The sequence below is a fragment of the Dama dama genome, chromosome 2 (genome assembly GCF_033118175.1).
Source record: "Dama dama isolate Ldn47 chromosome 2, ASM3311817v1, whole genome shotgun sequence".
NCBI lineage: Eukaryota > Metazoa > Chordata > Mammalia > Artiodactyla > Cervidae > Dama > Dama dama.
The window spans coordinates 51,667,120-51,694,467 of record NC_083682.1 but is presented as its reverse complement, the minus strand read 5'-3'; positions in this window follow the sequence as shown (position 1 = coordinate 51,694,467).

Below are 27,348 nucleotides of genomic sequence, written 5' to 3'. Positions count from 1 at the left end.
AGTTGCGGCCGGCACCTGGGGTATATTCTCGAGTTACGACGGGGAGGGCTCTTCCAGAAACGTGTTTGTTCAGCGACGTCATGACTCCTGCCTAGGTGCGAGGGCCACCTCTGGATTCTGCTCGAGTCTTGGCATATCAATTGGGACGCGTCTCCACGTGAGGCGGGAGACCCAGGGATCCTTTCCACATGCCACAGGGATCCTGGGACTCCTATCAATTTTCAAGCGGAGTCAGGCATCGTCTCCTTTGGAAGCATTGATCTCCGCAGACCTCTAGAGTTTTCAAAGGATGTGAGGCCTCCAGTCGGGATGAGGCGGAGACTAGGTCTTTCTCTGTGGTCTCCACAGGGGATTCAGACATCCCTTCGTCTTGGGAGATGCAAGACGAGCCTGCATTCAATTCACTGCAGGGATATCCGGCCTTACTTCGAGTCAGAGCATCTCGGTGTCCATTCCACTTGAGGCCACAAACTCAGGGTCCCTCTCACATACCTGTAGCTGAGAGAAGCCTCCTCTTGAGGTGCTTGTGGAAAGTTGGTATTCCTCTTGAGTCGAAGCCAGGGACTAAGCTCTCATCTCGAGTTGATTTGGGGTCCACGGAGCCCTTTCGTGTTGCTCCAGGGACCTCAGGATCCCTCTAGACTTGAGACAGTGATCTTGGGTTTTCTCTGGAGTGCCATCAAGGAAATCAAGGCTCCTTTCACGTTTGATGTGGAACACGGAATTGCTCTGCATGCAGTGCAGGGGAATCGGGCCTCATCTCGCGGCGAGGGGAAGTCTCATGGTTTTTCGCGAGTTGCGGCCGGAACCTGGGGTATATTCTCGAGTTACGACGGGGAGGGCCCTTCCAGACACGTGTTTTTTAAGCGACGTCAGGACTCTTGCCTAGGTGCGAGGGACACCTCGGGATTCTCCTCGAGTCTTGGCATGGCAATTGGGACGCGTCTCCACGTGAGGCGGGAGACCCAGGGTCCCTTTGCACGTGCCACAGGGATCCTGGGACTCCTATCCATTTTCAAGAGGAGTCAGGCATCGTCTCCTTTGGAAGCATTGATCTCCGTGGACCTCTCGAGTTTTCAAAGGATGTGAGGCCTCCGGTCGCGATGAGGCGGAGAACTCGGTCTTTCTCTGTGGTCTCCACACGGGATTCAGACATCCCTTCGTCTTGGGAGATGGAAGACGAGCCTGCATTCAATTCACTGCAGGGATATCCAGCCTTAGTTCAAGTCAAAGCATCTCAGTGTCCATTCCACTTGAGGCCACAAACTCAGGGTCCCTCTCACATACCTGTAGCTGAGAGAAGCCTCCTCTTGAGGTGCTTGTGGAAAGTTGGTATTCCTCATGAGTCGAAGTGAGGGACTAAGCTCTTATCTCGAGTTGATTTCGGGTCCACGGAGCCCTTTCTTGTTGCTCCAGTGACCTCAGGATCGCTCTAGACTTGAGACAGTGATCTTGGGTTTCTCTGGAGTGCCATCAAGGAAATCAAGGCTCCTATCACGTTTGATGTGGAACACGGAATTGCTCTGCATGCAGTGCAGGGGAATCGGGCCTCATCTCGCGGCGAGGGGGAAGTCTCATGGTTTTTCTCGAGTTGCGGCCGGAACCTGGGGTATATTCTGGAGTTACGACGGGGAGGGCCCTTCCAGACACGTGATTGTTCAGCGACGTCAGGACTCCTGCCTAGGTGCGAGGGACACCTCGGGATTCTCCACGAGTCTTGGCATGGAAATTGGGACGCGTCTCCACGTGAGGCGGGAGACCCAGGGTCCCCGTCCATGTGGACAGGGATCCTGGGACTCCTAACCATTTTCAAGAGGAGTCAGGCATCGTCTCCTTTGGAAGCATTGATCTCCGTGGACCTCTCGAGTTTTCAAAGGATGTGAGGCCTCCGGTCACGTGAGGCGGAAGACTAGGTCTTTCTCTGTTTCCTCCACAGGGGATTCAGACATCCCTTCGTCTTGGGAGATGGAAGACGAGCCTGCATTCAATTCACTGCAGGGATATCCGGCCTTACTTCGAGTCAGAGCATCTCGGTGTCCATTCCACTTGAGGCCACAAACTCAGGGTCCCTCTCACATACCTGTAGCTGTGAGAATCCTCCTCTTGAGGTGCTTTTGGAAAGTTGGTATTCCTCTTGAGTCGAAGCCAGGGACTAAGCTTTCATCTCGAGTTGATTTGGGGTCCACGGAGCCCTTTCTTCTTGCTACAGTGACCTCAGGATCCCTCTAGACTTGAGACAGTAATCTTGGGTTTTCTCTGGAGTGCCATCAAGGAAATCAAGGCTCCTTTCACGTTTGATGTGGAACACGAAATTGCTCTGCACGCAGTGCAGGGGAATCGGGCCTCATCTCGCGGCGAGTGGGAAGTCTCATGGTTTTTCTCGAGTTGCGGCCGGAACCTGGGGTATATTCTCGAGTTACGACGGGGAGGGCCCTTCCAGACACGTGTTTGTTCAGCGACGTCAGGACTCCTGCCTAGGTGCGAGGGACACCTCTGGATTCTGCTCGAGTCTTGGCATGGCAATTGGGACGCGTCTCCACGTGAGGCGGGAGACCCAGGGTCCCTTTCCACGTGCCACAGGGATCCTGGGACTCCTATCAATTTTCAAGCGGAGTCAGGCATCGCCTCCTTTGGAAGCATTGATCTCCGTGGACCTCTAGAGTTTTCAAAGGATGTGAGACCTCCACTCGCGATGAGGCGGAGACTAGGTCTTTCTCTGTGGTCTCCACAGGGGATTCAGACATCCCTTCGTCTTGGGAGACGCAAGACGAGCCTGCATTCAATTCACTTCAGGGATATCCGGTCTTATTTCGAGTCAGAGCATCTTGGTGTCCATTCCATTTGAGGCCACAAACTCAGGGTCCCTGTCACATACCTGTTGCTGAGAGAAGCCTCCTCTTGAGGTGCTTGTGGAAAGTTGGTATTCCTCTTGAGGCGAAGCCAGGGACTAAGCTCTCATCTCGAGTTGATTTGTGGTGTACGGAGCCCTTTCCTGTTACTCCAGTGACCTCAGGATCCCTCTAGACTTGAGACAGTGATATTGGGTTTTCTCTGGAGTGCCATCAAGGAAGTCAAGGTTCCATTCACGTTTGATGTGGAACACGGAATTGCTCTGCACGCAGTGCAGGGGAATCGGGCCTCATCTCACGGCGAGGGGGAAGTCTCATGGTTTCTCTCGAGTTGCGGCCAGAACCTGGGGTATATTCTCGAAATACGACGGGGAGGGCCCTTCCAGACACGTGTTTGTTCAGGGACGTCAGGACTCCTGCCTAGGTGCGAGGGACATGTCGGGATTCTCCTCTTCTATTGGCATGGCCATTGGGACGCGTCTCCACGTGAGGCGGGAGACCCAGGGTCCCTTTCAAGTGCCACAGGGATCCTGGGACTCCTATCCATTTTCAAGAGGACTCAGCCATCGTCTCCTTTGGAAGCATTGATTTCCGCAGACCTCTCGAGTTTTCAAAGGACGTGAGGCCTCCGGTCGCGATGAGGTGGAGAACTAGGTCTTTCTCTATGGTCTCCACAGGGGATTCAGACATCCCTTCGTCGTGGGAGATGCAAGAAGAGCCTGGTTTCAATTCACTGCAGGGATATCCGGCCTTCCTTCGAGTCAGAGCATCTCAGTGTCCATTCCACTTGAGGCCACAAACTCAGGGTCCCTCTCACATACCTGTAGCTGAGAGAAGCCTCTTCTTGAGGTGCTTGTGGAAAGTGGGTATTCCTCTTGAGTCGAAGACAGGGAGGAATCTCTCATCTCGAGTTGATTTGGGGTCCACGGAGCCCTTTCGTGTTGCTACAGTGACCTCAGGATCCCTCTAGACTTGAGACAGTGTTCTTTGGTGTTCTCTGGAGTGCCATCAAGGAAATCCAGGCTCCTTTCATGTTTGATGTGGAACACGGAATTGCTCTGCAAGCAGTGCAGGGGAATCGGGCCTCATCTCCCGGCGAGGGGGAATTCTCATGGTTTTTCTCGAGTTGCGGGCGGAACCTGGGGTATATTCTCGAGTTACGACGGGGAGGGCCCTTCAAGACACGTGTTTGTTCAGCGATGTCAGGACTCCTGCCTAGATGCGAGGGACACCTCGGGATTCTCCTCGAGTCTTGGCATGGCCATTGGGACGCGTCTCCACGTGAGGCGGGAGACCCAGGGTCCCTTTCCACGTGCCACAGGGATCCTGGGACTCCTATCCATTTTCAAGAGGAGTCAGGCATCGTCTCCTTTGAAGCCATTGATCTCCGCGGACCTCTCGAATTTTCAAAGGATGTGAGGCCTCCCGTCGCGATGAGGCAGAGAACTAGGTCTTTCTCTGTGGTCTCCACAGGGGATTCAGACATCCCTTCGTCGTGGGAGATGCAAGACGAGCCTGCATTCAATTCACTGCAGGGATATCCGGCCCTCCTTCGAGTCAGTGCATCTCGGTGTCCATTCCACTTGAGGCCACAAACTCAGGGTCCCTCTCACATACCTGTAGCTGAGAGAAGCCTCCTCTTGAGGTGCTTGTGGAAAGTGGGTATTCCTCTTGAGTCGAAGCTAGGGAAGAAGCTCTCATCTCGAGTTGATTTGGGGTTCGCGAAGCCCTTTCGTGTTGCTACAGTGACCTCAGGATCCCTCTAGATTGAGACAGTGATCTTGGGTGTTCTCTGGAGTGCCATTAAGGAAATCAAGGCTCCTTTCATGTTTGATGTGGAACACGGAATTGCTCTGCACGCAGTGCAGGGGAATCGGGCCTCATCTCGCGGCGAGGGGGAAGTCTCATGGTTTCTCTCGAGTTGCGGCCGGAACCAGGGGTATATTCTCGAGTTACGTCGAGGAGGGCCCTTCCAGACACGTGTTTGTTCAGCGACGTCAGGACTCCGGCCTAGGTGTGAGGGACACCTCGGGATTCTCCTCGAGTCTTGGCATGGCCATTGGGACGCGTCTCCACGTGAGGCGGGAGACCCAGGGTCCCTTTCCACGTGCCACAGGGATCCTGGGACTCCTATCCATTTTAAAGAGGAGTCAGGCATTGTCTCCTTTGGAAGCATTGATCTCCGCGGACCTCTCGAGTTTTCAAAGGACGTTAGGCCTCCGGTCGCGAGGAAGTGGAGAACTAGGTCTTTCTCTGTGGTCTCCACAGGGGATTCAGACATCCTTCGTCATGGGAGATGCAAGACGAGCCTGCATTCAATTCACTGCAGGGATATCCGGCCTTCCTTCGAGTCAGAGCATCTCGGTGTCCATTCCACTTGAGGCCACAAACTCAGGGTCCCTCTCACATACCTGTAGCTGAGAGTAGCCTCCTCCTGAGGTGCTTGTGGAAAGTGGGTATTCCTCTTGAGTCGAAGCCAGGGACGAAGCTCTCATCTCGAGTTGATTTGCAGTCCATGGAGCCCTTTCGTGTTGCTACAGTGACCTCAGGATCCCTCTAGACTTGAGACAGTGATCTTGGATGTTCTCTGGAGTGCCATGAAGGAAATCAAGGCTCCTTTCATGTTTGATTGGAACACAGAATTGCTCTGCACGCAGTGCAGGGGAATCGGGCCTCATCTCGCGGCGAGGGGGAAGTCTCATGGTTTTTCTCGAGTTGCGGCCGGAACCAGGGGTATATTCTCGAGTTACGACGAGGAGGGCCCTTCCAGACACGTGTTTGTTCAGCGACGTCAGGACTCCGGCCTAGGTGCGAGGGACACCTCGGCATTCTCCTCGAGTCTTGGCATGGCCATTGGGACGCGTCTCCACGTGAGCCGGGAGACCCAGGGTCCCTTTCCACGTGCCACAGGGATCCTGGGACTCCTATCCTTTTTCAAGAGGAGTCAGGCATCGTCTCCTTTGGAAGCATTGATTTCCGCGGACCTCTTGAGTTTTCAAAGGACGTGAGGCCTCCGGTCGCGATGAGGCGGAGAACTAGGTCTTTCTCTGTGGTCTCCACAGGGGATTCAGACATCCCTTCGTCGTGGGAGATGCAAGACGAGCCTGCATTCAATTCACCTCACGGATATCCGGCCTTCCTTCGAGTCAGAGCATCTCGGTGTCCATTCCACTTGAGGCCACAAACTCAGGGTCCCTCTCACATACCTGTAGCTGAGAGAAGCCTCCTCTTGAGGTGCTTGTGGAAAGTGGGTATTCCTCTTGAGTCGAAGCCAGGGTCGTGGCTCTCATCTCGAGTTGATTTGGGGTTCACGGAGCCCTTTCGTGTTGCTCCAGTGACCTCAGGATCCCTCTAGACTTGAGACAGTGATCTTGGGTTTTCTCTGGAGTGCCATCAAGGAAGTCAAAGATCCTTTCACGTTTGATGTGGAACACGGAATTGCTCTGCACGCAGTGCAGGGGAATCGGGCCTCATCTCGTGGCGAGGGGGAAGTCTCATTGTTTTTCTCGAGTTTCGGCCGGAACCTGGGGTATATTCTCGTGTTATGACGGGGAGGGCCCATCCAGACACGTGTTTGTTCAACGACGTCAGAACTCCTGTCTAGGTGCGAGGGACACCTCGGGATTCTCCACGAGTCTTGGCATGGCAATTGGGACGCGTCTCCACGTGAGGCGGGAGACCCAGGGTCCCTTTCCACGTGCTACAGGGATCCTGGGACTCCTATCCATTTTCAAGAGGAGTCAGGCATCGTCTCCTTTGGAAGCATTGATCTCCGCGGACCTCTCGAGTTTTCAAATGATGTGAGGACTCCGGTCGCGATGAGGCGGAGAACTAGGTCTTTCTCTGTGGCCTCCACAGGGGATTCAGACATCCCTTCGTCTTGGGAGATGCAAGACGAGCCTGCATTGAATTCACTGCAGGGATATCCGGCCGTACTTCGAGTCAGAGCATCTCGGTGTCCATTACACTTGAGGAAACAAACTCAGGGGCCCTCTCACATACCTGTAGCTGAGAGAAGCCTCCTCTTGAGGTGCTTGTGGAAAGTTGGTGTTCCTCTTGAGTCGAGGCCAAGGACTAAGCTTACATCTCGAGTTGACTTGGGGTCCACGGAGCTCTTTCGTGTTGCTACAGTGACCTCAGGATCCCTCTAGACTTGAGACAGTGATTTTGGCTGTTCTCTGGAGTGCCATTAAGGAAATAAAGGCTCCTTTCATGTTTGATGTGGAACACGGCATTGCTCTGCACGCAGTGCAGGGGAATCGGGCCTCATCTCGCGGCGAGGGGGAAGTCTCATGGTTTTTCTCGAATTGCGGCCGGAACCTGAGGTATATTCTCGAGTTACGATGGGGAGGGCCCTTCCAGACACGTGTTTGTTCAGCGACGTCAGGACTCCTGCCTAGGTGCGAGGGACACCTTGGGATTCTCCTCGAGTCTTGGCATGTCCATTGGGACGCGTCTCCTCGTGAGGCGGGAGACCCAGGGTCGCTTTCCACGTGCCACAGGGATCCTGGGACTCCTATCCATTTTCAAGAGGAGTCAGGCATCGTCTCCTTTGGAAACATTGATCTCCGCGGACCTCTCGAGTTTTCAAAGGACCTGAGGCCTCAGGTCGCGATGAGGCGGAGAACTCGGTCTTTCTCTGTGGTCTCCACAGGGGATTCAGACATCCCTTCGTTGTGGGAGATGCAAGAAGAGCCTGCATTCAATTCACTGCAGGGATATCCGGCCTTCTTTCGAGTCAGAGCATCTCGGTGTGCATTCCACTTGAGGCCACAAATTCAGGGTCCCTCTCACATACCTGTAGATGAGAGAAGCCTCCTCTTGAGGTGCTTGTGGAAAGTGGGTATTCCTCTTGAGTCGAAGCCAGGGAAGAAGCTATCATCTCGAGTTGATTTGGGGTCCAAGGAGCCCTTTCGTGTTGCTACAGTGACCTCAGGAGCCCTCTAGACTTGAGACAGTGATCTTGAGTGTTCTCTGGAGTGCCTTTAAGGAAATAAAGGCTCCTTTAATGTTTGATGTGGAACACGGAATTGCTCTGCACGCAGTGCAGGGGAATCGGCCTCATCTCGTGGCGAGGGGGAATTCTCATGGTTTTTCTCGAGTTGCGGCCGGAACCTGGGGTATATTCTCGAGTTACGACGGGGAGGGCCCTTCCAGACACGTGTTTCTTCAGCGACGTCAGGACTCCTGCCTAGGTGCGAGGGACAGCTCGGGATTCTCCTCGAGTCTTGGCATGGCCATTGGGACGCGTCTCCACGTGAGGCGGGAGACCCAGGGTCGCTTTCCACGTTCCACAGGGATCCTGGGACTCCTATCCATTTTCTAGAGGAGTCAGGCATCGTCTCCTTTGGAAGCATTGATCTCCGCGGACTTCTCGAGTTTTCAAAGACGTGAGGCCTCCGGTCGCGATGAGGCCGAGAACTATGTCTTTCTCTGTGGTCTCCACAGGGGATTCAGACATCCCTTCGTCGTGGGAGATGCAAGAAGAGCCTGCGTTCAATTCACTGCAGGGATATCCGGCCTTCCTTCGAGTCAGAGCATCTCGGTGTCCATTCCACTTGAGGCCACAAACTCAGGGTCCCTCTCACATACTTGTAGCTGAGAGTAGCCTCCTCCTGAGGTGATTGTGGAAAGTGGGTATTCCTCTTGAGTCGAAGCCAGGGATGTGGCTCTCATCTCGAGTTGATTTGGGGTCCACGGAGCCCTTTTGTGTTGCTACAGTGACCTCAGGATCCCTCTAGACTTGAGACAGTGATCTTGGGTGTTCTCTGGAGTGCCATCAAGGAAATCAAGGCTCCTTTCATGTTTGATGTGGAACACGGAATTGCTCTGCACGCAGTCCAGGGGAATCGGGCCTCATCTCGCGGCGAGGGGAAAGTCTCATGGTTTTTCTCGAGTTGCGGCCGGAACCTGGGATATATTCTCGAGTTACGACGGGGAGGGCCCTTCAAGACACGTGTTTGTTCAGCGATGTCAGGACTCCTGCCTAGATGCGAGGGACACCTCGGGATTCTCCTCGAGTCTTGGCATGGCCATTGGGACGCGTCTCCACGTGAGGCGGGAGACCCAGGGTCCCTTTCCACGTGCCACAGGGATCCTGGGACTCCTATCCATTTTCAAGAGGAGTCAGGCATCGTCTCCTTTGAAGCCATTGATCTCCGCGGACCTCTCGAATTTTCAAAGGATGTGAGGCCTTCCGTCGCGATGAGGCAGAGAACTAGGTCTTTCTCTGTGGTCTCCACAGGGGATTCAGACATCCCTTCGTCGTGGGAGATGCAAGACGAGCCTGCATTCAATTCACTGCAGGGATATCCGGCCTTCCTTCGAGTCAGAGCATCTCGGTGTCCATTCCACTTGAGGCCACAAACTCAGGGTCCCTCTCACATACCTGTAGCTGAGAGAAGCCTCCTCTTGAGGTGCTTGTGGAAAGTGGGTATTCCTCTTGAGTCGAAGCTACGGAAGAAGCTCTCATCTCGAGTTGATTTGGGGTTCGCGAAGCCCTTTCGTGTTGCTACAGTGACCTCAGGATCCCTCTAGATTGAGACAGTGATCTTGGGTGTTCTCTGGAGTGCCATTAAGGAAATCAAGGCTCCTTTCATGTTTGATGTGGAACACGGAATTGCTCTGCACGCAGTGCAGGGGAATCGGGCCTCATCTCGCGGCGAGGGGGAAGTCTCATGGTTTCTCTCGAGTTGCGGCCGGAACCAGGGGTATATTCTCGAGTTACGTCGAGGAGGGCCCTTCCAGACACGTGTTTGTTCAGCGACGTCAGGACTCCGGCCTAGGTGTGAGGGACACCTCGGGATTCTCCTCGAGTCTTGGCATGGCAATTGGGACGCGTCTCCACGTGAGGCGGGAGACCCAGGGTCCCTTTCCACGTGCCACAGGGATCCTGGGACTCCTATCCATTTTAAAGAGGAGTCAGGCATTGTCTCCTTTGGAAGCATTGATCTCCGCGGACCTCTCGAGTTTTCAAAGGACGTTAGGCCTCCGGTCGCGAGGAAGTGGAGAACTAGGTCTTTCTCTGTGGTCTCCACAGGGGATTCAGACATCCTTCGTCATGGGAGATGCAAGACGAGCCTGCATTCAATTCACTGCAGGGATATCCGGCCTTCCTTCGAGTCAGAGCATCTCGGTGTCCATTCCACTTGAGGCCACAAACTCAGGGTCCCTCTCACATACCTGTAGCTGAGAGTAGCCTCCTCCTGAGGTGCTTGTGGAAAGTGGGTATTCCTCTTGAGTCGAAGCCAGGGACGAAGCTCTCATCTCGAGTTGATTTGCGGTCCATGGAGCCCTTTCTTGTTGCTACAGTGACCTCAGGATCCCTCTAGACTTGAGACAGTGATCTTGGGTGTTCTCTGGAGTGCCATCAAGGAAATCAAGGCTCCTTTCATGTTTGATGTGGAACACGGAATTGCTCTGCACGCAGTGCAGGGGAATCGGGCCTCATCTCGCGGCGAGGGGGAAGTCTCATGGTTTCTCTCGAGTTGCGGCTGGAACCTGGGGTATATTCTCGAGTTACGACGGGGAGGGCCCTTCCAGACACGTGTTTGTTCAGCGATGTCAGGACTCCTGCCTAGGTGCGAGGGACACCTCGGGATTTTCCTCGAGTCTTGGCATGGCCATTGGGACGCGTCTCCACGTGAGGCGGGAGACCCAGGGTCCCTTTCCACGGGCCACAGGGATCCTGGGACTCCTATCCATTTTCAAGAGGAGTCAGGCATCGTCTCCTTTGGAAGCATTGATCTCCGCGGAACTCTCGAGTTTTCAAAGGACGTGAGGCCTCCGGGCGCGATGAGGTGGAGAACTAGGTCTTTCTCTGTGGTCTCCACAAGGGATTCAGACATCCCTCCGTCGTGGGAGATGCAAGACGAGCCTGCATTCAATTCACTGCAGGGATATCCGGCCTTCCTTCGAGTCAGAGCATCTCGGTGTCCATTCCACTTGAGGCCACAAACTCAGGGTCACTCTCACATACCTGTAGCTGAGAGAAGCCTCCTCTTGAGGTGCTTGTGGAAAGTGGGTATTCCTCTTGAGTCGAAGCTAGGGAAGAAGCTCTCATCTCGAGTTAATTTGGGGTTCACGCAGCCCATTCGTGTTGCTACAGTGACCTCAGGATCCCTCTAGATTGAGACAGTGATCTTGGGTGTTCTCTGGAGTGCCATTAAGGAAATCAAGGCTCCTTTCATGTTTGATGTGGAACACGGAATTGCTCTTCACGCAGTGCAGGGGAATCGGGCCTCATCTCGCGGCGAGGGGGAATTCTCATGGTTTTTCTCGAGTTGCGGCCGGAACCTGTTGTATATTCTCGAGTTACGACGGGGAGGGCCCTTCCAGACACGTGTTTGTTCAGCGACGTCAGGACTCCTGCCTAGGTGCGAGGGACACCTCGGGATTCTCCTCGAGTCTTGGCATGGCCATTGGGACGCGTCTCCACGTGAGGCGGGAGACCCAGTGTCCCTTTCCACGTGCCACAGGGATCCTGGGACTCCTATCCATTTTCAAGAGGAGTGAGGCATCGTCTCCTTTGGAAGCATTGATCTCCGCGGACCTCTCGAGTTTTCAAAGGACGTGAGGCCTCCGGTCGCGATGAGGCGGAGAACTAGGTCTTTCTCTGTGGTCTCCACAGGGGATTCAGACATCCCTTCGTCGTGGGAGATGCAAGACGAGCCTGCATTCAATTCACTGCACGGATATCCGGCCTTCCTTCGAGTCAGAGCATCTCGGTGTCCATTCCACTTGAGGCCACAAACTCAGGGTCCCTCTCACATACCTGTAGCTGAGAGAAGCCTCCTCTTGAGGTGCTTGTGGAAAGTGGGTATTCCTCTTGAGTCGAAGCCAGGGAAGAAGCTATCATCTCGAGTTGATTTGGGGTCCACGGAGCCCTTTCGTCTTGCTACAGTGTCCTCAGTATACCTCTACACTTGAGACAGTGATCTTGGATGTTGTCTGGAGTGCCATTAAGGAAATAAAGGCTCCTTTCATGTTTAATGTGGAACACGGCATTGCTCTGCACGCAGTGCATGGGAATCGGGCCTCATCTCGTGGCGAGGGGGAAGTCTCATGGTTTTTCTGGAGTTGCGGCCGGAACCTGGGGTATATTCTCGAGTTACGACGGGGAGGGCCCTTCCAGACACGTGTTTCTTCAGCGACGTCAGGACTCCTGCCTAGGTGCGAGGGACACCTCGGGATGCTCCTCGAGTCTTGGCATGGCCATTGAGACGCGTCTCCACGTGAGGCGGGAGACCCAGGGTCCCTTTCCACGTGCCACAGGGATCCTGGGACTCCTATCCATTTTCAAGAGGAGTCAGGCATCGTCTCCTTTGGAAGCATTGATCTCCGCGGACCTCTCGAGTTTTCAAAGGACGTGAGGCCTCCGGTCGCGATGAGGCGGAGAACTACGTCTTTCTCTGTGGTCTCCACAGGGGATTCAGACATCCCTTCGTCGTGGGAGATGCAAGAAGAGCCTGCGTTCAATTCACTGCAGGGATATCGGGCCTTCCTTCGAGTCAGAGCATCTCGGTGTCCATTCCACTTGAGGCCACAAACTCAGGGTCCCTCTCACATACTTGTAGCTGAGAGTAGCCTCCTCCTGAGGTGATTGTGGAAAGTGGGTATTCCTCTTGAGTCGAAGCCAGGGATGTGGCTCTCATCTCGAGTTGATTTGGGGTCCACGGAGCCCTTTTGTGTTGCTACAGTGACCTCAGGATCCCTCTAGACTTGAGACAGTGATCTTGGGTGTTCTCTGGAGTGCCATCAAGGAAATCAAGGCTCCTTTCATGTTTGATGTGGAACACGGAATTGCTCTGAACGCAGTCCAGGGGAATCGGGCCTCATCTCGCGGCGAGGGGGAAGTCTCATGGTTTTTCTCGAGTTGCGGCCGGAACCTGGGTATATTCTCGAGTTACGACGGGGAGGGCCCTTCCAGACACGTGTTTGTTCAGCGACGTCAGGACTCCTGCCTAGGTGCGAGGGACACCTCGGGATTCTCCTCGAGTCTTGGCATGGCCATTGGGATGCGTCTCCAGGTGAGGCGGGAGACCCAGGGTCCCTTTCCACGTGCCACAGGTATCCTGGGACTCCTATCCATTTTCAAGAGGAGTCAGGCATCATCTCCTTTGGAAGCATTGATCTCCGCGGAACTCTCGAGTTTTCAAAGGACGTGAGGCCTCCGGGCGCGATGAGGTGGCGAACTAGGTCTTTCTCTGTGGTCTCCACAAGGGATTCAGACATCCCTCCGTCGTGGGAGATGCAAGACGAGCCTGCATTCAATTCACTGCAGGGATATCCGGCCTTCCTTCGAGTCAGAGCATCTCGGTGTCCATTCCACTTGAGGCCACAAACTCAGGGTCACTCTCACATACCTGTAGCTGAGAGAAGCCTCCTCTTGAGGTGTTTGTGGAAAGTGGGTATTCCTCTTGAGTCGAAGCTAGGGAAGAAGCTCTCATCTCGAGTTGATTTGGGGTTCACGCAGCCCATTCGTGTTGCTACAGTGACCTCAGGATCCCTCTAGATTGAGACAGTGATCTTGGGTGTTCTCTGGAGTGCCATTAAGGAAATCAAGGCTCCTTTCATGTTTGATGTGGAACACGGAATTGCTCTTCACGCAGTGCAGGGGAATCGGGCCTCATCTCGCGGCGAGGGGGAAGTCTCATGGTTTTTCTCGAGTTGCGGCCGGAACCTGTTGTATATTCTCGAGTTACGACGGGGAGGGCCCTTCCAGACACGTGTTTGTTCAGCGACGTCAGGACTCCTGCCTAGGTGCGAGGGACACCTCGGGATTCTCCTCGAGTCTTGGCATGGCCATTGGGACGCGTCTCCACGTGAGGCGGGAGACCCAGTGTCCCTTTCCACGTGCCACAGGGATCCTGGGACTCCTATCCATTTTCAAGAGGAGTGAGGCATCGTCTCCTTTGGAAGCATTGATCTCCGCGGACCTCTCGAGTTTTCAAAGGACGTGAGGCCTCCGGTCGCGATGAGGCGGAGAACTAGGTCTTTCTCTGTGGTCTCCACAGGGGATTCAGACATCCCTTCGTCGTGGGAGATGCAAGACGAGCCTGCATTCAATTGACTCCACGGATATCCGGCCTTCCTTCGAGTCAGAGCATCTCGGTGTCCATTCCACTTGAGGCCACAAACTCAGGGTCCCTCTCACATACCTGTAGCTGAGAGAAGCCTCCTCTTGAGGTGCTTGTGGAAAGTGGGTATTCCTCTTGAGTCGAAGCCAGGGAAGAAGCTATCATCTCGAGTTGATTTGGGGTCCACGGAGCCCTTTCGTCTTGCTACAGTGACCTCAGTATACCTCTAGACTTGAGACAGTGATCTTGGGTGTTGTCTGGAGTGCCATTAAGGAAATAAAGGCTCCTTTCATGTTTAATGTGGAACACAGCATTGCTCTGCACGCAGTGCATGGGAATCGGGCCTCATCACGTGGCGAGGGGGAAGTCTCATGGTTTTTCTGGAGTTGCGGCCGGAACCTGGGGTATATTCTCGAGTTACGACGGGGAGGGCCCTTCCAGACACGTGTTTCTTCAGCGACGTCAGGACTCCTGCCTAGGTGCGAGGGACACCTCGGGATGCTCCTCGAGTCTTGGCATGGCCATTGAGACGCGTCTCCACGTGAGGTGGGAGACCCAGGGTCCCTTTCCACGTGCCACAGGGATCCTGGGACTCCTATCCATTTTCAAGAGGAGTCAGGCATCGTCTCCTTTGGAAGCATTGATCTCCGCGGACCTCTCGAGTTTTCAAAGGATGTGAGGCCGCCGGTCGCGATGAGGCGGAGGACTAGGTCTTTCTCTGTGGTCTCCAGTGGGGATTCAGACATCCCTTCGTCTTGGGAGATGCAAGAGGAGCCTGCATTCAATTCACTGCAGGGATATCCTGACTTACTTCGAGTCAGAGCATCTCGGTGTCCATTCCACTTGAGGCCACAAACTCAGGGTCCCTCTCTCATACCTGTAGCTGAGAGAATCCTCCTCTTGAGGTACTTCTGGAAAGTGAGTATTCCTCTTGAGTCGAAGCCAGGGAAGAAGCTCTCATCTCGACTTGGTTTGGGGTCCACGGAGTCCGTTAGTGTTGCTACAGTGACCTCAGAATCCCTCTAGACTTGAGACAGGGATCTTGGGTGTTCTCTGGAGTGCCATCAAGGAAATCAAGGCTCCTTTTACGTTTGATGTGGAACACAGAATTGCTCTGCACGCAGTGCAGGGGAATCAGGCCTCATCTCGTGGCGACGGGAAGTCGCATGCTTTTTTTCGAGTTGCGGCCGGAACCTGGGGTATATTCTCGAGTTACGACTGGGAGGGCCTTTCCAGACACGTGTTTGTTCAGCGACCTCAGGACTCCTGCCTAGGTGCGAGGGACACTTCGGGATTATCCTCGAGTCTTGGCATGGCAATTGGGACGCGTCTCCACATGAGGCGGGAGACCCAGGGTCCCTTTCCACGTGCCGCAGGGATCCTGGGACTCCTATCCATTTTCAAGAGGAGTCAGGCATCGTCTCCTTTGGAAGCATTGATCTCCGCATACCTCTCGAATTTTCAAAGGATGTGAGGCCTCCTGTCGCGATAAGGCGGTGGACTAGGTATTTCTCTGTTGTCTCCACAGGGGATTCAGACATCCCTTCGTCTTGGGAGATGGAAGACGAGCCTGCATTCAATTCACTGTTGGGATATCCGGCCTTACTTCGAGTCAGAGCATCTCGGTGTCCATTCCACTTGAGGCCACAAACTCAGGGTACCTCTCACATACCTGTAGCTGAGAGAAGCCTCCTCTTGAGGTGCTTGTGGAAAGTTGATATTCCTCTTGAGTCGAAGCCCGGGACTAAGCTCTCATCTCGAGTTGATTTGGGTCCACGGAGCCCTTTCGTGTTGCTCCAGTGACCTCAGGATCCCTCTAGACTTGAGACAGTGATCTTGGGTTTTCTCTGGAGTGCCATCAATGAAATCAAGGCTCCTTTCATGTTTGATGTGGAACACGGAATTGCTCTGCACGCAGTGCAGGGGAATCGGGCCTCATCTCGCGGCGAGGGGGAAGTCTCATGGTTTTTCTCGAGTTGCGGCCGGAACCTGGGGTATATTCTCGAGTTATGACGGGGAGGGCCCTTCCAGACACGTGTTTGTTCAGCGACGTCAGGACTCCTGCCTAGGTGCGAGGGACACCTCGGGATTCTCCTCGAGTCTTGGCATGGCAATTGGGACGCGTCTCCACGTGAGGCGGAATACCCAGGGTCCCTTTCCACGTGCCACAGGTATCCTGGGACTCCTATCCATTTTCAAGAGGAGTCAGGCATCGTCTCCTTTGGAAGCATTGATCTCCGCGGACCTCTCGAGTTTTCAAAGGATGTGAGGCCGCCGGTCGCGATGAGGCGGAGGACTAGGTCTTTCTCTGTGGTCTCCAGTGGGGATTCAGACATCCCTTCGTCTTGGGAGATGCAAGAGGAGCCTGCATTCAATTCACTGCAGGGATATCCTGACTTACTTCGAGTCAGAGCATCTCGGTGTCCATTCCACTTGAGGCCACAAACTCAGGGTCCCTCTCTCATACCTGTAGCTGAGAGAATCCTCCTCTTGAGGTACTTCTGGAAAGTGAGTATTCCTCTTGAGTCGAAGCCAGGGAAGAAGCTCTCATCTCGACTTGGTTTGGGGTCCACGGAGTCCGTTAGTGTTGCTACAGTGACCTCAGAATCCCTCTAGACTTGAGACAGGGATCTTGGGTGTTCTCTGGAGTGCCATCAAGGAAATCAAGGCTCCTTTTACGTTTGATGTGGAACACAGAATTGCTCTGCACGCAGTGCAGGGGAATCAGGCCTCATCTCGTGGCGACGGGAAGTCGCATGCTTTTTTTCGAGTTGCGGCCGGAACCTGGGGTATATTCTCGAGTTACGACTGGGAGGGCCTTTCCAGACACGTGTTTGTTCAGCGACCTCAGGACTCCTGCCTAGGTGCGAGGGACACTTCGGGATTATCCTCGAGTCTTGGCATGGCAATTGGGACGCGTCTCCACATGAGGCGGGAGACCCAGAGTCCCTTTCCACGTGCCGCAGGGATCCTGGGACTCCTATCCATTTTCAAGAGGAGTCAGGCATCGTCTCCTTTGGAAGCATTGATCTCCGCATACCTCTCGAATTTTCAAAGGATGTGAGGCCTCCTGTCGCGATAAGGCGGTGGACTAGGTATTTCTCTGTTGTCTCCACAGGGGATTCAGACATCCCTTCGTCTTGGGAGATGGAAGACGAGCCTGCATTCAATTCACTGTTGGGATATCCGGCCTTACTTCGAGTCAGAGCATCTCGGTGTCCATTCCACTTGAGGCCACAAACTCAGGGTACCTCTCACATACCTGTAGCTGAGAGAAGCCTCCTCTTGAGGTGCTTGTGGAAAGTTGATATTCCTCTTGAGTCGAAGCCCGGGACTAAGCTCTCATCTCGAGTTGATTTGGGTCCACGGAGCCCTTTCGTGTTGCTCCAGTGACCTCAGGATCCCTCTAGACTTGAGACAGTGATCTTGGGTTTTCTCTGGAGTGCCATCAATGAAATCAAGGCTCCTTTCATGTTTGATGTGGAACACGGAATTGCTCTGCACGCAGTGCAGGGGAATCGGGCCTCATCTCGCGGCGAGGGGGAAGTCTCATGGTTTTTCTCGAGTTGCGGCCGGAACCTGGGGTATATTCTCGAGTTATGACGGGGAGGGCCCTTCCAGACACGTGTTTGTTCAGCGACGTCAGGACTCCTGCCTAGGTGCGAGGGACACCTCGGGATTCTCCTCGAGTCTTGGCATGGCAATTGGGACGCGTCTCCACGTGAGGCGGAATACCCAGGGTCCCTTTCCACGTGCCACAGGTATCCTGGGACTCCTATCCATTTTCAAGAGGAGTCAGGCATCGTCTCCTTTGGAAGCATTGATCTCCGCGGACATCTCGAGTTTTCAAAGGATGTGAGGCCGCCGGTCGCGATGAGGCGGAGGATTTGGTCTTTCTCTGTGGTCTCCACAGGGGATTCAGACATCCCTTCGTCTTGGGAGATGCAAGACGAGCCTGCATTCAATTCACTGCAGTGATATCCGGCCTTCCTTCGAGTCAGAGCATCTCGGTGTCTATTCCACTTGAGGCCACAAACTCAGGGTCCCTCTCACATACCTGTAGCTGAGAGAAGCCTCCTCTTGAGGTGCTTGTGGAAAGGTGGTATTCCTCTTGAGTCGAAGCCAGGGACTAAGCACTCATCTCGAGTTGATTTGGGGTCCAGGGAGCTCTTTCTTGTTGCTACAGTGACCTCAGGATCCCTCTAGACTTGAGACAGTGATCTTGGGTGTTCTCTGGAGTGCCATCAAGGAAATCAAAGCTCCTTTCATGTTTGATGTGGAACACGGAATTGCTCTGCACGCAGTGCAGGGGAATCGGGCCTCATCTCGCGGCGAGGGGAAAGTCTCATGGTTTTTCTCAAGTTGCGGCCGGAACCTGGGGTATATTCTCGAGTTTCGATGGGGAGGGCCCTTCCAGACACGTGTTTGTTCAGGGACGTCAGGACTCCTGCCTAGGTGCGAGGGACACGTCGGGATTCTCCTCGAGTCTTGGCATGGCCATTGGGACGCGTCTCCACGTGAGGCGGGAGACCCAGGGTCCCTTTCCAAGTGGCACAGGGATCCTGGGACTCCTATCCATTTTCAAGAGGACTCAGGCATCGTCTCCTTTGTAAGCATTGATCTCCGCGGACGTCTCGAGTTTTCAAAGGACGTGAGGCCTCCTGTCGCGATGAGGCGTAGAAATAGGTCTTTCTCTGTGGTCTCCAGTGGGGATTCCGACATCCCTTCGTCTTGGGAGATGCAAGAGGAGCCTGCATTCAATTCACTGCAGGGATATCCTGACTTACTTCGAGTCAGAGCATCTCGGTGTCCATTCCACTTGAGGCCACAAACTCAGGGTCCCTCTCACACACCTGTAGCTGAGAGGAGCCTCCTCTTGAGGTGCTTGTGGAAAGTTGGAATTCCTCTTGAGTCCAAGCCAGGGACTAAGCTCTCATCTCGAGTTGATTTGGGGTCTACGGAGCCCTTTCGTGTTGCTACAGTGACCTCAGGATCCCTCTAGACTTGAGACAGTGATCTTGGGGATTCTCTGGAGTGCCATCAGGGAAATCAAGGCTCCTTTCACCTTTGATGTGGAACACGGAATTGCCTTGTACGCAGTGCAGGGGAATCGGGCCTCATCTCGCGGCGAGGGGGAAGTCTCATGGTTTTTCTCGAGTTGCAGCCGTAACCTGGGGTATATTCTCGAGTTACAATGGGGAGGACGCTTCCAGACACGTGATTGTTCCGCGTAGACAGGACTGCGTCCTAGGTGTGAGGGCCACCTCCGGATTTTGTTCGAATCTTGGCATGGCAATTGGGACGCGTGTCCCCGTAAGGCGGGAGTCCCAGGGTCCCTTTCCACGTGCCACAGGGATCCTGGGACTCCTATCCATTTTCAAGAGGAGTCAGGCATCGTCTCCTTTGGAAGCATTGATCTCCGCGGACCTCTCGAATTTTCAAAGGATGTGAGGCCACCGGTCGCGATGATGTGGAGAACTAGGTTTTTCTCTGTGGTCTCCACAGGGGATTCAGATATCCCTTCGTCTTGGGAGATGCAAGACGAGCCTGCATTCAATTTACTGCAGGGATATCCGGCCTTACTTCGAGTCAGAGCATCTCGGTGTCCATTCCACATGAGGCCACAAACTCAGGGTCCGTCTCACATAGCTGTAGCTGAGAGAAGCCTCCTCTTGACATGCTTGTGGAAAGTTGGTATTCCTCTTGAGTCGAAGCCAGTGACTAAGCTCTCATCTCGAGTTGACTTGGGGTCCACGGAGCCCTTTCCTGTTGCTACAGTGACCTCAGGATCCCTCTAGACTTGAGACAGTGATCTTCGGTTTTCTCTGGAGTGCCATCAAGGAAATCAAGGCTCCTTTCACGTTTAATGTGGAACACGGAATTGCTCTGCACGCAGTGCAGAGGAATCGGGCCTCATCTCGTGGCGAAGGGGAAGTCTCATGGTTTTTCTCGAGTTGCGGCTGGAACCTGGGGTATATTCTGCAGTTACGACGGGGAGGGCCCTTCCAGACACGTGTTTGTTCAGCGACGTCAGGACTGCTGCCTAGGTGCGAGGGACACCTCGGGATTCTCCTCGAGTCTTGGCATGGCAATTGGGACGCGTATCCACGTGAGGCGGGAGACCCAGTGTCCCTTTCCACGTGCCACAGGGATCCTGGGACTCCTATCCATTTTTAAGAGAAGTCAGGCATCGTCTCCTTTGGAAGCATTGATCTCAGCGGACCTCTCGAGTTTTCAAAGGATGTGAGTCCTCCGCTCGCGATGAGGCGGAGAACTCGGTCTTTCTCTGTCATCTCCACAGGGGATTCAGACACCCCTTCGTCTTGGGAGATGCAAGACCAGCCTGCATTCAATTCACTGCAGGGATATCCCGCCTTACTTCGAGTCAGAGCATCTCGGTGTCCATTCCACTTGAGGCAACAAACTCAGGGGCCCTCTAACATACCTGTAGCTGAGAGAAGCCTCCTCTTGAGGTGCTTGTGGACAGTTGGTATTCCTCTTGAGTCGAAGCCAGGGACTAAGCTCTCATCTCGAGTTGATTTGTGGTCCACGGAGCCCTTTTGTGTTGCTCCAGTGACCTCAGGATCCCTCTAGACTTGAGACAGTGAACTTGGGTTTTCTCTGGAGTGCCATCAAGGAAATTAAGGCTCCTTTCACGTTTGATGTGGAACACGGAATTGCTCTGCACGCAGGGCTGGGGAATCGGGCCTCATCTCGCGGTGAGGGGGAAGTCTCATGGTTTTTCTCGAGTTGCGGCCGAAACCTGGGTATATTCTCGAGTTACGACGGGGAGGGCCCTTCCAGACACGTGTTTGTTCAGCGACGTCAGGACTCCTGCCTAGGTGCGAGGGACACCTCGGGATTCTCCTCGAGTCTTGGCATGGAAATTGGCTCGCGCCTCCACGTGAAGCGGGAGACCCTGGGTCCCCGTCCATGTGGACAGGGATCCTGGGAATTCTAACCATTTTCAAGAGGAGTCAGGCATCGTCTCCTTTGGAAGCATTGATCTCCCCGGACCTCTCGAGTTTTCAAAGGATGTGAGGCCTCCGGTCGCGATGAGGCGGAGAACTAGGTCTTTCTCTGTGGTCTCCACAGGGGATTCAGACATCCCTTCGTCGTGGGAGATGCAAGAAGAGCCTGGTTTCAATTCACTGCAGGGATATCCGGCCTTACTTCGAGTCAGAGCATCTCGGTGTCCATTCCACTTGAGGCCACAAACTCAGGGTCCCTCTCACATACCTGTAGCTGAGAGAAGCCTCCTCTTGAGATGCTTGTGGAAAGTTGGTATTCCTCTTGAGTCGAAGCCAGGAACTAAGCTCTCATCTCGAATTGATTTGGGGTCGACGGAGGCCATTCGTGTTGCTGCAGTGACCTCAGGATCCCCCTAGCCTTGAGACAGTGATCTTCGGTTTTCTCTGGAGTGCCATCAAGGAAATCAAGTCTCCTTTCACGTTTGATGTGGAACACGGAATTGTTCTGCACGCAGTCCAGGGGAATCGGGACTCATCTCGCGGCGAGTGGGAAGTCTCATGGTTTTCCTCGAGTGGCGGCCGGAACCTGGGGTATATTCTCGAGTTACGACGGGGAGGGTCCTTCCAGACACGTGTTTGTTCAGCGACGACAGGACTCCTGCCTAGGTGCGAGGGACACCTCGGGATTCTCCTCGAGTCTAGGCATGGCAATTGGGACGCGTCTCCACATGAGGCGGGAGACCCAGGGTCCCTTTCCACGTGCCATAGGTATCCTGGGACTCCTATCCATTTTCAAGAGGAGTCAGGCATCGTCTCCTTTGGAAGCATTGCTCTCCGTGGACATCTCGAGTTTTCAAAGTATGTGAGGCCTCCGGTCGCGATGAGGCGGAGAATTAGGTCTTTCTCTGTGGTCTCCACAGGGGATTCAGACATCCCTTCGTCTTGGGAGATGCAAGACGAGCCTGCATTCAATTCATTGCAGGGATATCCGGCCTTACTTCGAGTCAGAGCATCTTGTTGTCCATTCCACTTGAGGCCACAAACTCAGGGGCCCTCTCACATACCTGTAGCTGAGAGAAGCCTCCTCTTGAGGTGCTTGTGGAAAGTTGGTATACCTCTTGAGTCGAAGCCAGGGACTAAGCTCTCATCTCGAGTTGATTTGGGGTCCACGGAGCCCTTTCGTGTTGCTACAGTGACCTCAGGATCCCTCTAGACTAGAGACAGTGATCTTGGGTTTTCTCTGGAGTGCCATCAAGGAAATCAAGGCTCCTTTCACTTTTGATGTGGAATACGGAATGGCTCTGCACACAGGGCAGGGGAATCGGGCCTCATCTCGCGGCGAGGGGGAAGTCTCATGTTTTTTCTCGATTTGCGGCCGGAACCTGGGGTATATTCTCGAGTTACGACGGGGAGGTCCCTTCCAGACACGTGTTTGTTAAGCGACGTCAGGACTCCTGCCTAGGTGCGAGGGACACCTCGGGATTCTCCTCGAGACTTGGCATGGCAATTGGGATGCGTCTCAACGTGAGGCGGGAGACCCAGGGTCCCTTTCCATGTGCCACAGGGATCCTGGGACTCCTATCCATTTTCAAGAGGAGTCAGGCATCGTCTCCTTTGGAAGCATTGATCTCTGCAGACCTCTCGAGTTTTCAAAGGATGTGAGGCCTCCGGTCGCGATGAGGCGGAGGACTAGGTCTTTCTCTGTCGTCTCCACAGGGGATTCAGACATCCCTTCGTCTTGGGAGATGCAAGACGAGCCTGCATTCAATTCACTGCAGGGATATCCGGGCTTACTTCGAGTCAGAGCATCTCGGTGTCCATTCCACTTGAGGCCACAAACTCAGGGTCCCTCTCACATACCTGTAGCTGAGAGAAGCCTCCTATTGAGGTGCTTGTGGAAAGTTGGTATTCCTCTGGAGTCGAAGCCAGGGACTAAGCTCTCATCACGAGTTGATTTGGGGTCCACGGAGCACATTGGTGTTGGTCCAGTGACCTCAGGATCCCTCTAGACTTGAGACAGTGATCTTGGGTTTTCTCTGGAGGGCCATGAAGGAAATCAAGGCTCCTTTCCCGTTTGATGTGGAACACGGAATTGCTCTGCACGCAGTGCAGGGGAATCGGGCCTCATCTCGCGGCGAGGGGGAAGTCTCATGGTTTTTCTCGAGTTGCGGCCGGACCCTGGGGTATATTCTCGAGTTACGATGGGGAGGGCCCTTCCAGACACGTGTTTGTTCAGCGACGTCAGGACTCCTGCCTAGGTGCGAGGGACACCTCGGGATTCTCCTCGAGTCTTGGCATGGAAATTGGCTCGCGTCTCCACGTGAAGCGGGAGACCCAGGGTCCCCGTCCATGTGGACAGGGATCCTGGGACTCCTATCCATTTTCAAGAGGAGTCAGGCATCGTCTCCTTTGGAAGCATTGATCTCCGGGGACCTCTCGAGTTTTCAAAGGATGTGAGGCCTCCGGTTGCGATGAGGTGGAGAATTAGGTCTTTCTCTGTGGTCTCCACAGGGGATTCAGACATCCCTTCGTCTTGGGAGATGCAAGACGAGCCTGCATTCAATTCACTGCAGGGATATCCGGCCTTACTTCGAGTCAGAGCATCTCGGTGTCCATTCCACTTGAGGCCACAAACTCAGGGTCCCTCTCACATACCTGTAGCTGAGAGAAGCCTCCTCTTGAGGTGCTTGTGGAAAGTTGGTATTCCTCTTGAGTCGAATCCAGGGACTAAGCTCTCATCTCGAGTTGATTTGGGTTCCACGGAGCCCTTTCATGCTGCTACAGTGGCCTCAGGATCCCTCTAGACTTGAGACAGTGATCTTGGGTTTTCTCTGGAGTGCCATCAAGGAAATCAAGGCTCCATTCACGTTTTATGTGGAACACGGAATTGCTCTGCACGCAGTGCAGGGGAATCGGGCCTCATCTCGCTGCGAGGGGGAATTCTCATGGTTTTTCTCGAGTTGCAGCCGGAACCTGGGGTATATTCTCGAGTTACGACGGGGAGGGCCCTTCCAGACACGTGTTTGTTCAGAGACGTAAGGACTCCTGCCTAGGTGCGAGGGCCACTTCGGGATTCTCCGCGAGTCTTGGCATGGCAATTGGGACGCGTCTCCACGTGAGGGGGGAGACCCAGGGTCCCTTTCCACGTGCCACAGGGATCCTGGGAGTCCTATCCATTTTCAAGAGGAGTCAGGCATCGTCTCCTTTGGAAGCATTGATCTCCGTGGACCGCTCGAGTTTTCAAAGGATGTGAGGCCTCCGGTCGCGATGAGGCGGAGGACTAGGTCTTTCTCTGTGGTCTCCACAGGGGATTCAGACATCCCGTCGTCTTGGGAGATGCAAGACGAGCCTGCATTCAATTCACTGCAGGGATATCCGGCCTTACTTCGAGTCAGAGCATCTCGGTGTCCATTCCACTTGAGGCCACAAAATCAGGGTCCCTTTCACATACCTGTAGCTGAGAGAAGCCTCCTCTTGAGGTGCTTGTGGAAAGTTGGTATCCCAGTTGAGTCGAAGCCAGGGAATAAGCTCTCATCTCGAGTTGATTTGGGGTCCACGGAGCCCTTTCGTGTTGCTCCAGTGACCTCAGGATCCCTCTAGACTTGAGACAGTGATTTTGGGTTTTCTCTGGAGTGCCATCAAGGAAATCAAGGCTCCTTTCCCGTTTGATATGGAACACGGAATTGCTCTGCACGCAGTGCAGGGGAATCGGGCCTCATCTCGCGGCGAGGGGGAAGTCTCATGGTTTTTCTGGAGTTGCGGCCGGACCCTGTGCTATATTCTCGAGTTACGACGGGGAGGGCCCTTCCAGACACGTGTTTGTTCAGCGACGTCAGGACTCCTGCCTAGGTGCTAGGGACACCTCGGGATTCTCCTCGAGTCTTGGCATGACAATTGGGACGCGTCTCCACGTGAGGGGGGAGACCCAGGGTCCCTTTCCACGTGCCACAGGGATCCTGGGACTCCTATCCATTTTCAAGAGGAGTCAGGCATCGTCTCCTTTGGAAGCATTGATCTCCGCGGACCTCTCGAGTTTTCAAATGATGTGAGGCCTCCGGTCACGAAGAGGCGGAGAATGAGGTCTTTCTCTGTGGTCTCCACAGGGGATTCAGACATCCCTTCGTCTTGGGAGATGCAAGACGAGCCTGCATTCAATTCACTGCAGGGATATCCGGCCTTACTTCGAGTCAGAGCATCTCAGTGTCCATTCCACTTGAGGCCACAAACTCAGGGTCCTTCTCACATACCTGTAGCTGAGAGAAGCCTCCTCTTGAGGTGCTTGTGGAAGGTTGGTATTCCTCTTGAGTCGAAGCCAGGGACTAAGCTCTCATCTCGAGTTGATTTGGGGTCCACGGAGCCATTTCGTGTTGCTCCAGTGACCTCAGGATCCCTCTAGACTTCAGACAGTGATCTTGGGTTTTCTCTGGAGAGCCATGAAGGAAATCAAGGCTCCTTTCCCGTTTGATGTGGAACACGGAATTGCTCTGCATGCAGTGCAGGGGAATCGGGCCTCATCTCGCGGCGAGGGGGAAGTCTCATGGTTTTTCTCGAGTTGCGGCCGGACCCTGGGGTATATTCTCGAGTTACGATGGGGAGGGCCCTTCCAGACACGTGTTTCTTCATCGACGTCAGGACTCCTGCCTAGGTGCGAGGGACACCTCGGGATTCTCCTCGAGTCTTGGCATGGCAATTGGGACGTGTCTCCACGTGAGGCGGGAGACCCAGGGTCCCTTTCCACGTGCCACAGGGATCCTGGGACTCCTATCCATTTTCAAGAGGAGTCAGTCATCGTCTCCTTCGGAGGTACTGATCTCCGCAGACCTCTCGAGTTTTCAAAGGATATGAGGCCTCCGGTTGCATTGAGGTGGAGGAAGGCCTTTCTCTGTGGTCTCCACAGGGGATTCAGACAACCCTTCGTCTTGGGAGATGCAAGACGAGCCTGCATTCAATTCACTGCAGAAATATCCTGCCTTACTTCGAGTCAGAGCATCTCGGTGTCCATTCCACTTGAGGCCACAAACTCAGGGTTCCTCTCACATACCTGTAGCTGAGAGAAGCCTCCTCTTGAGGTGCTTGTGGAAAGTTGGTATTCCTCTTGGTCGAAGCCAGGGACTAAGCTCTCATCTCGAGTTGATTTGTGGTCCACGGAGCCCTTTCGTGTTGCTCCAGTGACCTCAGGATCCCTCTAGACTTGAGGCAGTGATCTTGGGTTTTCTCTGGAGTGCAATCAAGGAAATCAAGGCTCCTTTCCCGTTTGATGTGGAACACGGAATTGCTCTGCACGCAGTGCAGGGGAATCGGGCCTCATCTCGCGGCGAGGGGAAAGTCTCATGGTTTTTCTCGAGTTGCGGCCGGACCCTGGGGTATATTCTCGAGTTACGATGGGGAGGGCCCTTCCAGACACGTGTTTGTTCAGCGACGTCAGGACTCCTGCCTAGGTGCGAGGGACACCTCGGGATTCTCCTCGAGTCTTGGCATGGAAATTGGCTCGCGTCTCCACGTGAAGCGGGAGACCCAGGGTCCCCGTCCATGTGGACAGGGATCCTGGGACTCCTATCCATTTTCAAGAGGAGTCAGGCATCGTCTCCTTTGGAAGCATTGATCTCCGGGGACCTCTCGAGTTTTCAAAGGATGTGAGTCCTCCGGTTGCGATGAGGTGGAGAATTAGGTCTTTCTCTGTGGTCTCCACAGGGGATTCAGACATCCCTTCGTCTTGGGAGATGCAAGACGAGACTGCATTCAATTCACTGCAGGGATATCCGGCCTTACTTCGAGTCAGAGCATCTCGGTGTCCATTCCACTTGAGGCCACAAACTCAGGGTCCCTCTCACATACCTGTAGCTGAAAGAAGCCTCCTCTTGAGGTGCTTGTGGAAAGTTGGTATTCCTCTTGAGTCGAATCCAGGGACTAAGCTCTCATCTCGAGTTGATTTGGGGTCCACGGAGTCCTTTCATGCTGCTACAGTGGCCTCAGGATCCCTCTAGACTTGAGACAGTGATCTTGGGTTTTCTCTGGAGTGCCATCAAGGAAATCAAGGCTCCATTCACGTTTTATGTGGAACACGGAATTGCTCTGCACGCAGTGCAGGGGAATCGGGCCTCATGTCGCGGCGAGGGGGAATTCTCATGGTTTTTCTCGAGTTGCGGCCGGAACCTGGGGTATATTCTCGAGTTACGACGGGGAGGGCCCTTCCAGACACGTGTTTGTTCAGAGACGTAAGGACTCCTGCCTAGGTGCGAGGGACACTTCGGGATTCTCCGCGAGTCTTGGCATGGCAATTGGGACGCGTCTCCACGTGAGGCGGGAGACCCAGGGTCCCTTTCCACGTGCCACAGGGATCCTGGGAGTCCTATCCATTTTCAAGAGGAGTCAGGCATCGTCTCCTTTGGAAGCATTGATCTCCGTGGACCGCTCGAGTTTTCAAAGGATGTGAGGCCTCCGGTCGCGATG